The sequence below is a fragment of the Oryctolagus cuniculus genome, chromosome 8, assembly GCF_964237555.1.
Source record: "Oryctolagus cuniculus chromosome 8, mOryCun1.1, whole genome shotgun sequence".
In the NCBI taxonomy this organism is placed as follows: Eukaryota; Metazoa; Chordata; class Mammalia; order Lagomorpha; family Leporidae; genus Oryctolagus; species Oryctolagus cuniculus.
This window is the reverse complement of record NC_091439.1, coordinates 106576898-106590266: the sequence shown is the minus strand read 5'-3', so window position 1 is coordinate 106590266 and position 13369 is coordinate 106576898.

Sequence of the window (13369 nt, the reverse complement as noted above, 5' to 3'; positions counted from 1 at the left end):
GATGATCACTTGGGACTTCCTACTTCCAGAACTGTTAAATCATAAATTTGTCTTTTTGAGCCACTAAGTTTGTAATAATTTGTTATAACAATAATGGGAAGCTAGTTGACAATACTACAGCATATTTTCTTTAACATGATATCATTATGGTGAAAAATGTTCTCACAGGAAAAAATACTTGGAGAATATACATAGAAGAGTGTGCAATATCAATCAATGTGCATGGTACTGCTTGTGCTACTTTCTACTTCTTCTAAAATAAATGAATTTGTAAAGAGGAATAAAAGTTTATCAACATCAAGTAAAAAGCAAAAAGATCACTGTTTACCAGGAATATAGAAAAGAATTATAAATAATAATTAAATAAAAAGCCCATTTCAATCATATACAATGTTTTTTTTTAAATATTCCCTCTATATATCAAATATCATAAACCAGAGAAAACACGATATGTGTCTTTTTTGTGTCTGGAACCCATGGGGAGAACTGGAAGAAGTTACTGGTTCCTGGCTACGGATCACCGCAGCTCCGGCCATTGTGGCCATCTAGGGAGTGAACCAGAAGATGGAAGATCGATCTCTCTCTCCCTCTCTCTCTTCCTCTCTCTCTCGCTCTTCCTCTCTCTGTCTTTCTGTAACTCTGCCTTTCAAATAAGTAAATAAATCTCTTTAAAAAAACAAATTAAAAGTTTCATTAATTTCTTAGTGGAAAGTGTGTAGGAAGAATTAAAATTGAACACAGCAGAGTAGGTAATGTGTGACTACAGGAGAGAATTAGTGATGGCTTTGGCCATCTGGAGAGAACTTCATGACTTGAAGAAATGTTACAAAGTGGCTTCAATGCAAAGAAATGCAAAGGAATTTGTGTGGCAGGGTGAATCAGTTGCAAACCTGAATTATATAGATACAAAATTAAGACTGTCTGATAATTGACATGCTGCTTACAAGAAGGGGAATAGAATGCTTGAAATAAAGTATATCTCAGAAATAGGGAGATTTAGTGGCCACCTACATGGGCTTCTTGGTGTATATAATGTGCCTGACGATGGTTTCCACACAGACTTCTCAGTCTGTACAAATCTAATGGCTGCAAATATAAATACACACTACTTTTGGCTAGTAAATACTAACTACTTCCATTGTAATATCCTGATTGCTCATTTGATTCTTTGAATCCAAGTATCAACTTATTTCTCAGCACCAGTCCTTTCTACTGGTATCTAATGATGAAATCATTAAATTATTAGAGACTTTCTGTTTATTGATAAATTTTTAAAAAGCAGCAATTAAGTGTAAACTGTTCGAATATTCTTTTTCTAAAAACATACAGTAAATCAGCATAGATCTGGCTCTAATGCACACATGTAAAAAACAGCAGGCTAGGAACGCAGTTTTGCATAAAAGGTTGACATTTTCCTCTAACACAATGGAAGAATTCCAAATCCATTTAAGTAAAGGCTGTTCTATGGGAATTAAAATCACATATTAAATAATTTAGAGAAAATCATGGGCATTACTGAAATAGAATAAGGATTTGCAATTTAAAATTGTGCAAATTAAAAACTGCCACATTTACTGAATTATTTAATCTCATTAATGTCTGGTGGTTGAGTCAAGTTCCATATTTCAAAAATATACATTTTTAAAAAAAATTAAACTAATAACAAAGGAATGATTGGCAGTTTATTCGTGACTAATAAAGTGTTTTCTTCATAATTAAATTTCCAACATCCTAAACTAATTGAATCATTTAGATTAAGAATTGGCTCTATTAAAAATCCCATTGTGCTAAAAGTTGAACAATTAAAGAGGCCCACCATTGGGTTCCATCTAATTAGGAGACTTTTATTGCATATCTTATATCTTGTTCCTTTAAAGTGAACTTGAATATTTTGAAAATTCACTTTATCCTCAGGTCTATGATATCAATATATTACATCATCCAATATTACAAAGACAAAGAATTAGTGGAATCAATTAGAAAGAGCATTCACTTGATCACACAGTTTTGCCCTCACTCAACTTCATGTCCTCGCTGGGTCATTCCTTTGCCCATCACTGAGTAAACACACAACGTGTGTTTCAAGAGATACATGCACAAACGTTGCTCCTGGGAGCACATTGTCACATGGAAAAAAATAGAACCTAGACATCAGTTGAGGGAAAATTCCAGAGGAGTGAGCTGGGTTTTGTGTCATGACTAGGAGACATCTATTTGGATTGGGGAGAAGAAGCATTTCTGATAAATGAAAAGGAATTTATAAAGATGCAGAAGAGGGCGTAAACTGGAAACACTGGCAATCAGTTCTGAATGACCCACATACAAGGTGCTGTCATGATGGAGAAAAAGGAAAGAGAAGTAGAACCACAGGTGCCACTGAAGCTCTGGTGATTCTCCCTGGTGGATTAGGAGTGATGACGAAGGGTAAGTAAAAATGCTGGGAAAATACCAGAATGAATCAAGAAAAAGAAACTTAAGATGGGTTGAGCAGCACAGGCATATACAAGGAGTGCAATGTTGAAATGACTGTAGTTAAAGGGATTTAAGGTGCAGAATGCAAATTCATGGTAGAAGCTACTAGTTGGTTTGAGTTAAAAAATAGTGCTACTTCATGGACAAGCATTGTAGTGTAGTGGGTAAAGACGCTGCCTGGGATACTGCAATCTCATCTGAGCTCTGGTTTGTGTTCTGGCTATTCTACTTCTGATCCAGCTGCCTGCTAATGGCCTGGGAAGGCAGCGGCAGAAGATCAAGTGCATGGGCCCTAGGCTGCTGGCTTCAGCTTGACGCAGCGCTGCCATTGTGGCTATCTGGGGGAATGAACCAGCAGATGTAGTATCTCTCTCTCTCTCTCTCTCTCTCTCTCTCTCTCTCTCTGACTCTTCCTGTCTTTGTGTAATTCTGATTTTCAAAATAAATAAATAAATCTTAAAAAATAAACAATGCTACTTCAGAACAGTTTTAAATTCTTATGTTGTGAGTAAGATGAATTGAGTAAATGATGCTGTTTCCTTTTCGGACTAGTTGAGAAGGCTGAGTTAACTTAGAATTCTTTCCATAACAAAAGGGAAGATAGTGATGTCATACTTATTGAATCTCATTGCTGGTTTTACAATACCCCCAATGTATTCATTTTTATCTATTACTTCATTATAGCAGCATGTTTTCTTTTGGTTATCATCTTGAGTGTGATTATACTATAATTTATACACTATAATTAAATATACTTTATACATTATAATTAAACAAAGTTAAGTTGTAGCATTGACTGAAAAACCACAATTTATCAGACCTTGTTAATGATTCTTTTTTCCTGAAATCAACATCTGTGCAGTAGGTACGATCATAATACCCATTTTGCAGATGTAGAAACTGAGGTAGAGAAAGCTATTTGTTTTCCTCTAGCACTGTTTCTCAGCCAGAAAGTGGCAAAGGTACGAAAGCTGCTTTTAATTCGAAATATATGCATTGATTTCACATAGTATATATCTTCCATGAATTTTGGATATCCCTTGTATACATGAATTTCTAATTTTTTATACCAAAATAAATGTACCTTTATTCTTATGAATTTTTTTAGGTATCTTGCATGCAATTCACGAGTATTTGCTAATAAGCCATGATATCTTCTGGTGTACTTTAAGTCTTCTTAGGGTACACATACTGTTTAATGCAATATAAGTGATTATGTAAATAGTTGTTATATTATTTAGGGAACAATGAAAAAAAGGAGACTACATATGTTCAGTATAGACACTTTTTTTCTGAATATTTTCATTCTATAGTATATATTACTAATTTTTCAAAGGAGCTATTGTATAAACTTTTTGATTGATTTTTGTTGCCAGATTTACCATATAATTTCTAATACGTGTGTGTGTGTGTGTGTGTGTGTATTAAGCCATTTTGGAGGGGAGTAGTTTTCGTTTTATCTACCTGGTAATTCTTATATTCTTTTACATTTTATTGTTTCACATTTTTTATATCTTATTTAAATTTTTTGTTACTGATTTCTTTAGACAGCATGAGAATACATAATCATGGTGACATCATTCATTCATTTTTTTCTAATTTTAATGGGACTAATGCTTCAATTTTAATTATAATAATGGCTCTTTAACATCAATTACAGTGTTAACATGGTGTAAAGTAAAAGCCTTCCAATGTTGTCTAACATAACATCATGGAATTAGTAGATGGCATGGTGGCTCTTTGACCTGTGTCTGCCTGACTCTGAATGTCACGTTTTGAAATATTGCTCTATACTCCATCCAGGAATTTTCAGTACTAGTGTTGCTTTGCATCTATTCAGTGCTTTATAATCTTTTCAGTGAAAGCAAAAGATGAATTAAAGACATAACATGGCAAGCGTTTTAGTGTTTGTTTTTCACTCGTAGTTTTATGATTTTGTGATGATAATATTAGGCTTATTTCTACTACGCCACATGTATGTTTTACTGCCATATGCTGTATAACATTATTGCATTACAGTTTTGTAAAGTTTATTAAACAGTTGACTAAGTCTGAAGGAGAACTCTGAGATGAATCTACTATTCTTTCCTACCCACCTCCTTGGATAGGAAATTAAAGTGAACATTGCTGCATCCTTGTAATGTGCTTTGATCTCTCTTAAACCCATGTCATAGCATCATAGAACTGCTGATATTAGCAAGTTATTATTATTAACATCTACCCAAGTACACAAATATGAAGCAATATATGTAGGTAATTTAGTGTGTGTCAAGTCATAGGGCTGACTTTAGGCAGTGTAGACTCTTGAAAGTAGATGTTCATGTTAAACTAAGAGAATAGGAAAGCTCCAATTGTTCCACGTAGTACAGTGTTACTGCTTGCTAGTATTCTATAAATGTGCTTATATAATAAAGGGATAGAGATGATAATAGAGATGGGTGTTGCAGCACCGTTTAGAAAGTCTGCGTGACATACAAGAGTGCCCTTTGAGTCTTGGCTACCCTGTTTCTGATACAACTTCCTGCACTGTATGAGGCATTAGGTGATGGCTCCAGTACCTGGGCCATGCTACTGGGAAATCTGGGTTGAGTTCTTGGCTCCTGACTTCAACTTGGTTAACACTAGCTGTTATGGGCATTTGGGGAATGATCCAGCAGATGGAAATTCTGTTTCTGTCTCTTTCTCATTCTCTCTGTCATTTTGCCTTTTACATAGATGAAAACAAACATTTTAAAAACAGACTGATAACTATATATAATATTCTCATTTTTTCTTTTTGCTTAAACCCGAGGAATTTCTAACCTGTGTACTGTACAACTTGTAACTTTCATTGTAAATTACCATTGTGCAGACTTCTGCGTCAGCTTCAATGTTCTTATTGTTATCTGATTTGTCTTCCATTTCCCAAAAGCATTTACCTTTCCCCCTCTCAATGTCCAATCCTGATTCCTTTATTTACTCTTTAGAAAACTGGCCATTTATTTGGCTAGCAATCTGTTTCTGCCGCTGAGCTAAATAGCATCATTTCAAGTGTATCACTCAAAAAAAACCATGGAGTGTGACATTATTAATTCAACTAGTTGTCCTAGAAAATAAGTGATGAGAGAGTGAAGTGCTTGATTGTGTAAGTAGGATCTTTGCTCAGATATATCATATATGATTTCAAAGCAGTAACAATTCACAAATACCAATATCCCAAAAATATCATGGCTAAGTCACTGAGATGGAATCAATATTTTCTTCATCTTTGCAATAAACTGTATTTGAAAAATGAGAAAATGAACCTGTTAATTTATAGGGCTGTATTTATAGGGCTGTATTTATATGAACTGTATTTATAGGGCCCGGCACAGTGGCACAGTGGGTAGGGCCGCTGCCTGCAGTGCCGGCATCCCATATAGGTGCTGGTTCGAGACTGGGCTGCTCCACTTCCGATCCAGCTCTCTGCTATGGCCTGGGAAAGCAGTGGAAGATGGCCCAAGTCCTTGGGCCCCTGCATCTGCATGGGAGACCCAGAAGAAACTCCTGGCTCCTGGCTTCAGATCGGCACATCTCTGGCCTTTGCATCCATCTGGGGAGTGAACCAGTGGATGGAAGACCTCTCTCTCTCTCTCTCTCTCTTTCTCTCTCTCTGTTTGTGTGTGTAACTCAAACTTTCAAATAAATAAATAATATTTTTAAAAGAAGTCTGTTTTACATAAAAGAGTTGATGAAATTAACTATTATAAGAGGAAAGGCAGTCAACATCTATAAATGTGGGTTTAGAGCTATAGCTTTCACGTTACCATGAATCTGTGAGTTAGTGTCTAAGAATTAAGAGAATTTGTAGGCACGTGAGACACTTTTCTGAAAACTTTGTGAGATATTGAGAAAAAAAAATTCAAGTAGCTCTGATACCGGGAGTAAAGCCAGGAGTCCTTTCGGTAAGGATAATGATAACTGGTTGGTGGAAGTTATCCAAACGTTGGCAGGCGTGGCAGTTTGAGTAGTCAGGTTCAGATCAGTGATAGGGTGCTTGTGAGCTCATTTAGTGCTGTTTTCACTTGACACTAGCATTCACAGCATGTGGCCTTTGCACTTTCTGTGGTAGTTTTTGGAATCACTGCCTCCTTTGCATATGTTTATAAGCACCATCCTCTTGAGTTTCTCCCTTTTGATTAATTTATTTCATCCCTTATTACTTTTAAACTCAAGCTTACCTGGACAAGAAACATAAGGAAAAGCATGTCATTCCCGTTTTTAATAACTTAGTGTCTACAATGTTCCCAGAGTTAAAATCAAAGCCAGGTGCCAACTCTGCAATTCGGAAAATGCTAGGTTCAATTGGAGTAAAACAGACAAACCTCTCTCTTGATGAGACTTCCTTCAGTTGTCCTTTTGATTGAAGTTCATTTGTTAACTCCTTCCTCATGAAATCTTGGGACACACAGTACATGCCTAATACAATTCAAATTCATACAAGTCACATTCTGCCCTTTAAAACAATTCTTCCTTCTATGTCATCTCACATCTGGATTGTCACCATAAAATTTTAACTAATCACACTACAACCAATATCTTTCTGCAAAACTTCATAATAGGTAATTATACATGTTAATTTCCCAATAATAACATATTTTCTAATTATTTATATATTAAAATTCTAATGATATCTTTATGTCATTATATTTTTTATTCTCAAGATAGAGGCAAGGATCCTGAAATGAAGTCACTTCACAATAGGAGACTAACTTTTAAAATCTTCTCTTTCCTATTAATTTTTATTAACTTTCAAATAAGTAAGTTCTTAGAGAAGACCTGAAAAATTGACAGCTCCAGATCTCTTGACATCACTATTTGCTCATTATCTGTCCATCTTCAATCTGTAATTCAAGACCAGTCTAAGATTCATCTCCTCTAAAAGGCTTTCTCCTGTCCACTGAGACTTTCCCAATCACTCCTGTAATTCTTTTCACATATTACATCAGTCTTTCATGTCTTAAATTATCTGCAAGTATCAAATGTGTGCTTCCCTATATTTCCTATAAAATTTAGGTAGTGTTTATATATTGATTTTAATTTTATGTTTATTGTTTGGCTTATTGTTTAAAAAAAACCACAAGTGTTATTTCCAGAACTTTAAGAGTTTACAACACATTTATATTATTCCTGGAAGATTATCAAAGGATTTTGAGTGTTTTTAGATCAAGTTTAACAAGAATGACTCATGTACACAGCTCAAAAATATTTTTCATGAAATGATGGTGTTGTTTTTTAGTGTCCATTTTCCTTATCTTAGTGTCAAGTCAAACAACAAATGCATTAACCTTGAACAAATTGGGCTTCTGTTTCCTGGGATCTTGAGGAATTCAAGATATCGTAATAGTGGGCATTTGGTGAAGTGGTTACCAGAGTGGCCGGGTTTGAGACTTGACTCCACTCTTGATTCCAGATTCCTACCTTTGTAGACGCTGGGAGGCAGCAGCTCAAATAGCTGAGTCTCTGCCATTCACATGGGAGACCCAGACTGCACTCCTGGCCCTGGGCAAAGGCCCAACCCTGGTGGTTTCAGGCATTTGAGGAGTGAATCAATGGATAGGATTCTTATTCTCTCTCTCTCTCTCTCCCTTTCTCTGTCAACTAAAGTAAAATAATAAATATTTTTAAAAATATACAAGGACACAGAGCAAAATGAAGGAGACTTATGTAGTAGAATCTGAGAGAAAAGTCACAATTTGTCTATATTTAGGGCCTTATAAAGAAAATAACTGGATGTTGACTCATGCTTCTTCAGTTGGTGTGATGGGACAGGTGGCTAGAGGAACTGCATTAGGACAGATCCATATACTGTGTCTGTCAAAGGCATGCAAAGGGAAGCTACTCAAGTTGTAAAACCAAAGCTATAAAAGGAAAAGCTTCCTTACAGGTCCTAATGCTGCTGCCACCTAAGAAATAGCTTCAGTCATCGCTGCATGTTTCTCTGCTTTATTCGTGCATGTCCTGTTATATGCATTGGGCTGCAATTGAAACAGTCACATTGTCTTCCTCTTTCTGTAAGTTCTCCAACTTACTTTAAAAATTATGTTGTTTTAGAAAGTACACAATGTGTCAAGGGAGCTCTGAACATGACTTCAGCTGCAGAACAATGATTTCAAATATTTTATAAATGTTTGCTGCATTACCTGTATCAGCAGCACAGCTAGAGAAAATTACTGCAGAGACAAGGTGAGCACAGAGAATGATCTGAGACTGAATGCTCAATAGGTCATGCAAGTTGTATCAGCTACGCACTGCAAAGAACAATATATTTGAGAGCTGACAGAATCGTTTATCCATTTTGATGAACAATGAAATACTTAGATGTTGGATCTGTCAGGAATGGGTAGAGACGGAAGCATAGAGTTTGCCTCATAAAGCAGTTTACTGACTGGAGAAGAATGAAAATATTGAATGAGCAACAGGTTTTACTTTTGCAAGTCCTAAGTAGCAATATAGCCAATCAACAGAATTAAAGTGTGTCACAACTTTATTACCATAGAAAGAAATGGAAGATTTATACTTTCTTGTAAACAAGTGTGTGCTAATTAAGAAGTAAATATCTCTGCACTCATGTAAGGTATGGGGAGTCTTAGTGCTTCTCAGTTTGCCATAAGTAATATTTAGAAGGAAATTCTCTTTGAACAAAGAAGACGTAATTGTGAATTTTGTTCACTTGCTTAAGCATGTCCCTCTTAGATCTACCTGCTTTCTCTACACAGTTATTTACAGCATCCAAGTACAGTAAATGTCTGCAATTGTTGCAGAGCCTTAAGAGTTTTGCTGATTGCCAGATCATTAGTGGTCGATGAATTATGCAGTAAACTTCTCTACACCAATAAAGAAGAAGCTAGCAATGAAGTCTGATGTGAGAATAGATGAAATGCAACACTAAAGGACATAACCACATTTTTTTCATTTAGGAGTTCTATTAAGAATTAGAAACAATTCATGCTCAGATGGTTTTGCATGGTAGAAATGCTGCAATGAATAAGTTTGAAGACTTTAAAAAATTGAAGAACTGAAAGGGGATTGTTGAACTAGACACAGAAGATGTGTACTTCCTTTTCCCTATTCAAGGCTGAGGCTGGGACAAATCACTTTTATAATCATGAGATCCCTAGCTCATATACAATTTCCCAGGTGGTTATTTTTCTAGGAAAAATCACTTGCTTTTTAAAGCACTTTCATGTAATGCCATTTTAAATTCATGTTAAAGATCTAAAAGTGCATTTTGTGTTTGAAGCTAGTCCCAAAGATTGTAGAGCTCTTTCTGGGAGTGAGTAAAAGCATGTGAGGTGCACAGCATTTATTCTTTAGCAAAATACCAAGTAGGGATGCTTTAACCTGGAGTTGCAGTAGGTTTTTAGTGAGTCTGCCATTATGTTAAATTTTGTCATTTGAGTTTTAAGTTTTTTCATCATGGAAAAAGTACTTGAAATAAATCTCTGTAGTTCTTAAAAGCATTATATGAGATACAAGGTACATGTGGTTGGTGTACTCCATTTCTTTCACTGACGTAACTTGTACTTGGGGCAAATGAGTAATTCTACTTGTTACAAGTGGATTAGTGTATCCCCTAAATCATGCATTGAAGTCTTAAACCACAGTACTAAAAATGTGACTTGACTTTGAAATACTGTGACTAAAGTTGAAATTAGTTAATATGAATATTTTGGGGGTGGATTCTAATCCAGTATGGATGACGGCCTTTCAAAAAATGAATATTTGGAAACAGAAACAATGTTTACAAAGTAAAACAAAATCTCTAGAACTCACAAACTTCTACACCAATGTACTCAGGAAAGAAAATAGCTTTATCCTTGAAGCACTAAACCAGAATGTGAAGGACATTGCAGGCAATCTCCTGCGAGATTTCACCCTCTTACATAGACAACCAGATATAAACTCATTTTGTATAAGCTCACGTGGTCAACAAAACCAGTACACAGTAATGGGAACTAGCAATATTATTAGTTACCCATAACTGATGCTACTATATCTGGTAATCGGTGTGATCACCTGTGTTGGCTCAATCTGAAAACAAAACAAAACAAAACAAAACAAAACAAAAAAAAAATCTTCTCACATTTTTATGACAAGAATGGGCTTTGTAACAGTGGACCCAGGTATGTAGAGAAATTATGTCCCAACCCTCCCACAGAAATTAGGAGACAGTGATTCTCCCTTCTTTGATAGCGATAGCTCAAAGTGAGCACCCAGGATTATGGAGAGATACATTCTATAGTCATAGAGCCGACAAAATCCTTATCTTGCTTTTGCAAATGTTGTTTATATTTCAAAGAGAGGACACAGTACTTATAATTACAAATTTCTATAGTAAATGCCCCATATGGGTGACAGGAGCCCACTTCTTCAACCATCACCTTTTTCCTCCCAGGATACACATTAGTAGGAAGCTAGAATTGGGAGTGAAGTGAAGACCTGAACCCAAGTATTCTGAATAAGAAGCAAATGTCTTGGTTAGTTTATTAACCAATGAAGTAAATGCCCAACCCAAATCTTTTCTTTTCAACTTGCATGTGTATTTACAATATCCACCAAGAGAGAAAGCTATCATGTGAGTTTGAAAGCAAATGCAGAGTCAAATCTGTAAAAATTCATCATTTACCACCTGACTCTTAGAGAGAGTCATGGGCCAGATTCTCCCCCAAAAGCCTCTGGAAGGAACCAATACTGCCATCACTTTGATCACAAATCTCTAGCTTCTACAACCATGAGATTCCAATGTGCTGTTGTTCAAGCCACCAAGTTGTAGCTAGTTTGTTAAGGTAGTCCTGGAAAACTAATGTTGTCTTTATACATCAGTGTCCTCTTGCAGTGGGTGGGATTTAAGAAGGCACAAGAAGTATAAAAAAGGCATGATATCTTCGAAGGATATAATTTTCTGGGCTGACAGTTTTTCTCTCTTAGTAGGGTTTCTGATGAGAAGTCAGCTGTGAGTCTAATTGGAGATCCTCTGAGAGTAATCTGATGTTTCTTGCACATTTGAGGCTCTTTTCTTTCTGTTTCACTGTGGTGAGTTTAATTATAATGCGTCGTGGTGAGGATCTCTTTTGGTCATGTTTACTAGGGGTTCTATGAGCTTCCTGTACTAGGATGTCTCTGTCCTTCTCCAAACCTGGGAAATTTTCTGCTAATATCTCACTAAAAAGGTCTTCTAATCCTTTCTCCCTCTCCATGCCTTCAGGAATTCCTAGAACCCGAATGTTGGGTTTTTAATAGTATCCTGTACATTCCTGACAATATTTTTTAGGTTTCTAATTTCCTCTTCTTTTCTTTGCTTTGACTGTATACTTTCCTGTGCCCTGTCTTCTAAGTCCGATATTCTCTCTTCTGCTTCACTCATTCTGTTTTTAAGGCTCTCTAATGTGTTTGTCATTTGATCTATTGAATTCTTCATTTCATTATGATTTCTCATCAGTATCACAGTTTCATTTGTTCTACTTAATACTATTGTTTGAATTCTGTAATTAATACACAGTTATTCTTAATTGTTGAAACTTAACTGAAAAGTAATCCCTGTTAAATATAAGAGTGGGAATAAGAGAGGGAAGAGATGTACAATTAGGGGCATGCTCAAACTGACTTGCCCCAAACGGTAGAGTTAGAAACATACCAGGGGATTCCAATTCAATCCCATCAAGGTGGCATGCACCAATACCATCTCACTAGTCCCAGTGATCAATTTCTGTTCACAATTGATCATAATGAAAGAACTAAGAGTCAAAGGGATCACACAAACAAGACTAGTGTCTGAAAATACTAACCAATAGAATAAAAAAGGGAGAAAACGACCAACATGGGAAATGGGATACACAGTAGACTCAAAGAATGGCGGATGTCCTAAACAGCACTCTGGCCTCAGAATCAGCCTTTAAGGCATGCGGATCCAGCTGAAAAGCCCATGAGATAATTTTAGGCATGGAAAGCCAAGACATTCTGGCAAAAAAAAAAAATTACCTAAATGAAAGATCTCTGTGAGTGAGATCCCAGTGGAAAGAACAGGTCGTCAAAGAAGAAGGTACCTTTCTCTGAAGGGAGGAGAGAACTTCCACTTTGACTATGACCTTGTCTAAATATGATCAGAGTCAGTGAAATCAAAAGGATTCCATAGCCTTGGCAGCTCATGACAAGAGCCTAGGGTGATTACTGATGCCATAAACAAGAGTGTCAATTTGTTAAGTCAACAACAGGAGTCACTGTGCACTTACTCCTCATGTAGGATCTCTGTCCTTAATGTGCTGTAAATTGTAATTTAATGCTATAACTAGTACTGAAACAGTATTTTTCACTTTGTGTTTCAATGTGGGTGCAAACTGTTGAAATCTTTACTTAATGTATACTAAACTGATCTTCTGTATATAAAGAGAATCGAAAATGAATCTTGATGTGAATGGAAGGGGAGAGGGAGCGGGAAAGGGGAGGGTTGCGGGTGGGAGGGAAGTTATGGGGGGGAAGCCTTTGTAATCCATAATCTGTGCTTTGGAAATTTATATTCATTAAATAAAAGTTAAATAAAGAATTAGAAGCCCCATAAAATGAATAAAATGCAATTAAATTTTAAAAAAAGGCATGATAACCAAATCTCCACTGGGAAGTTGTTCATAAAGGTAAATAAGTTAAAACCCTTAAAATGCTTCTCAAAGTTGCTGGTGCATGATACTCTACACATCTGACCTTTTAGTATTCTTCTTCCCTTGAGGACATTGCATTGTGTTCCTTGATATAACATCAGGAGGTTAGATAAAAATCCTCCTATATCCTTTGAGTGCCCGACATTCAATTATTCTGATTTTTCCATCTTAACATTGTAAGTGCTTTTGTTCACTTCACTACAAATCAATTAACAACAGTATAT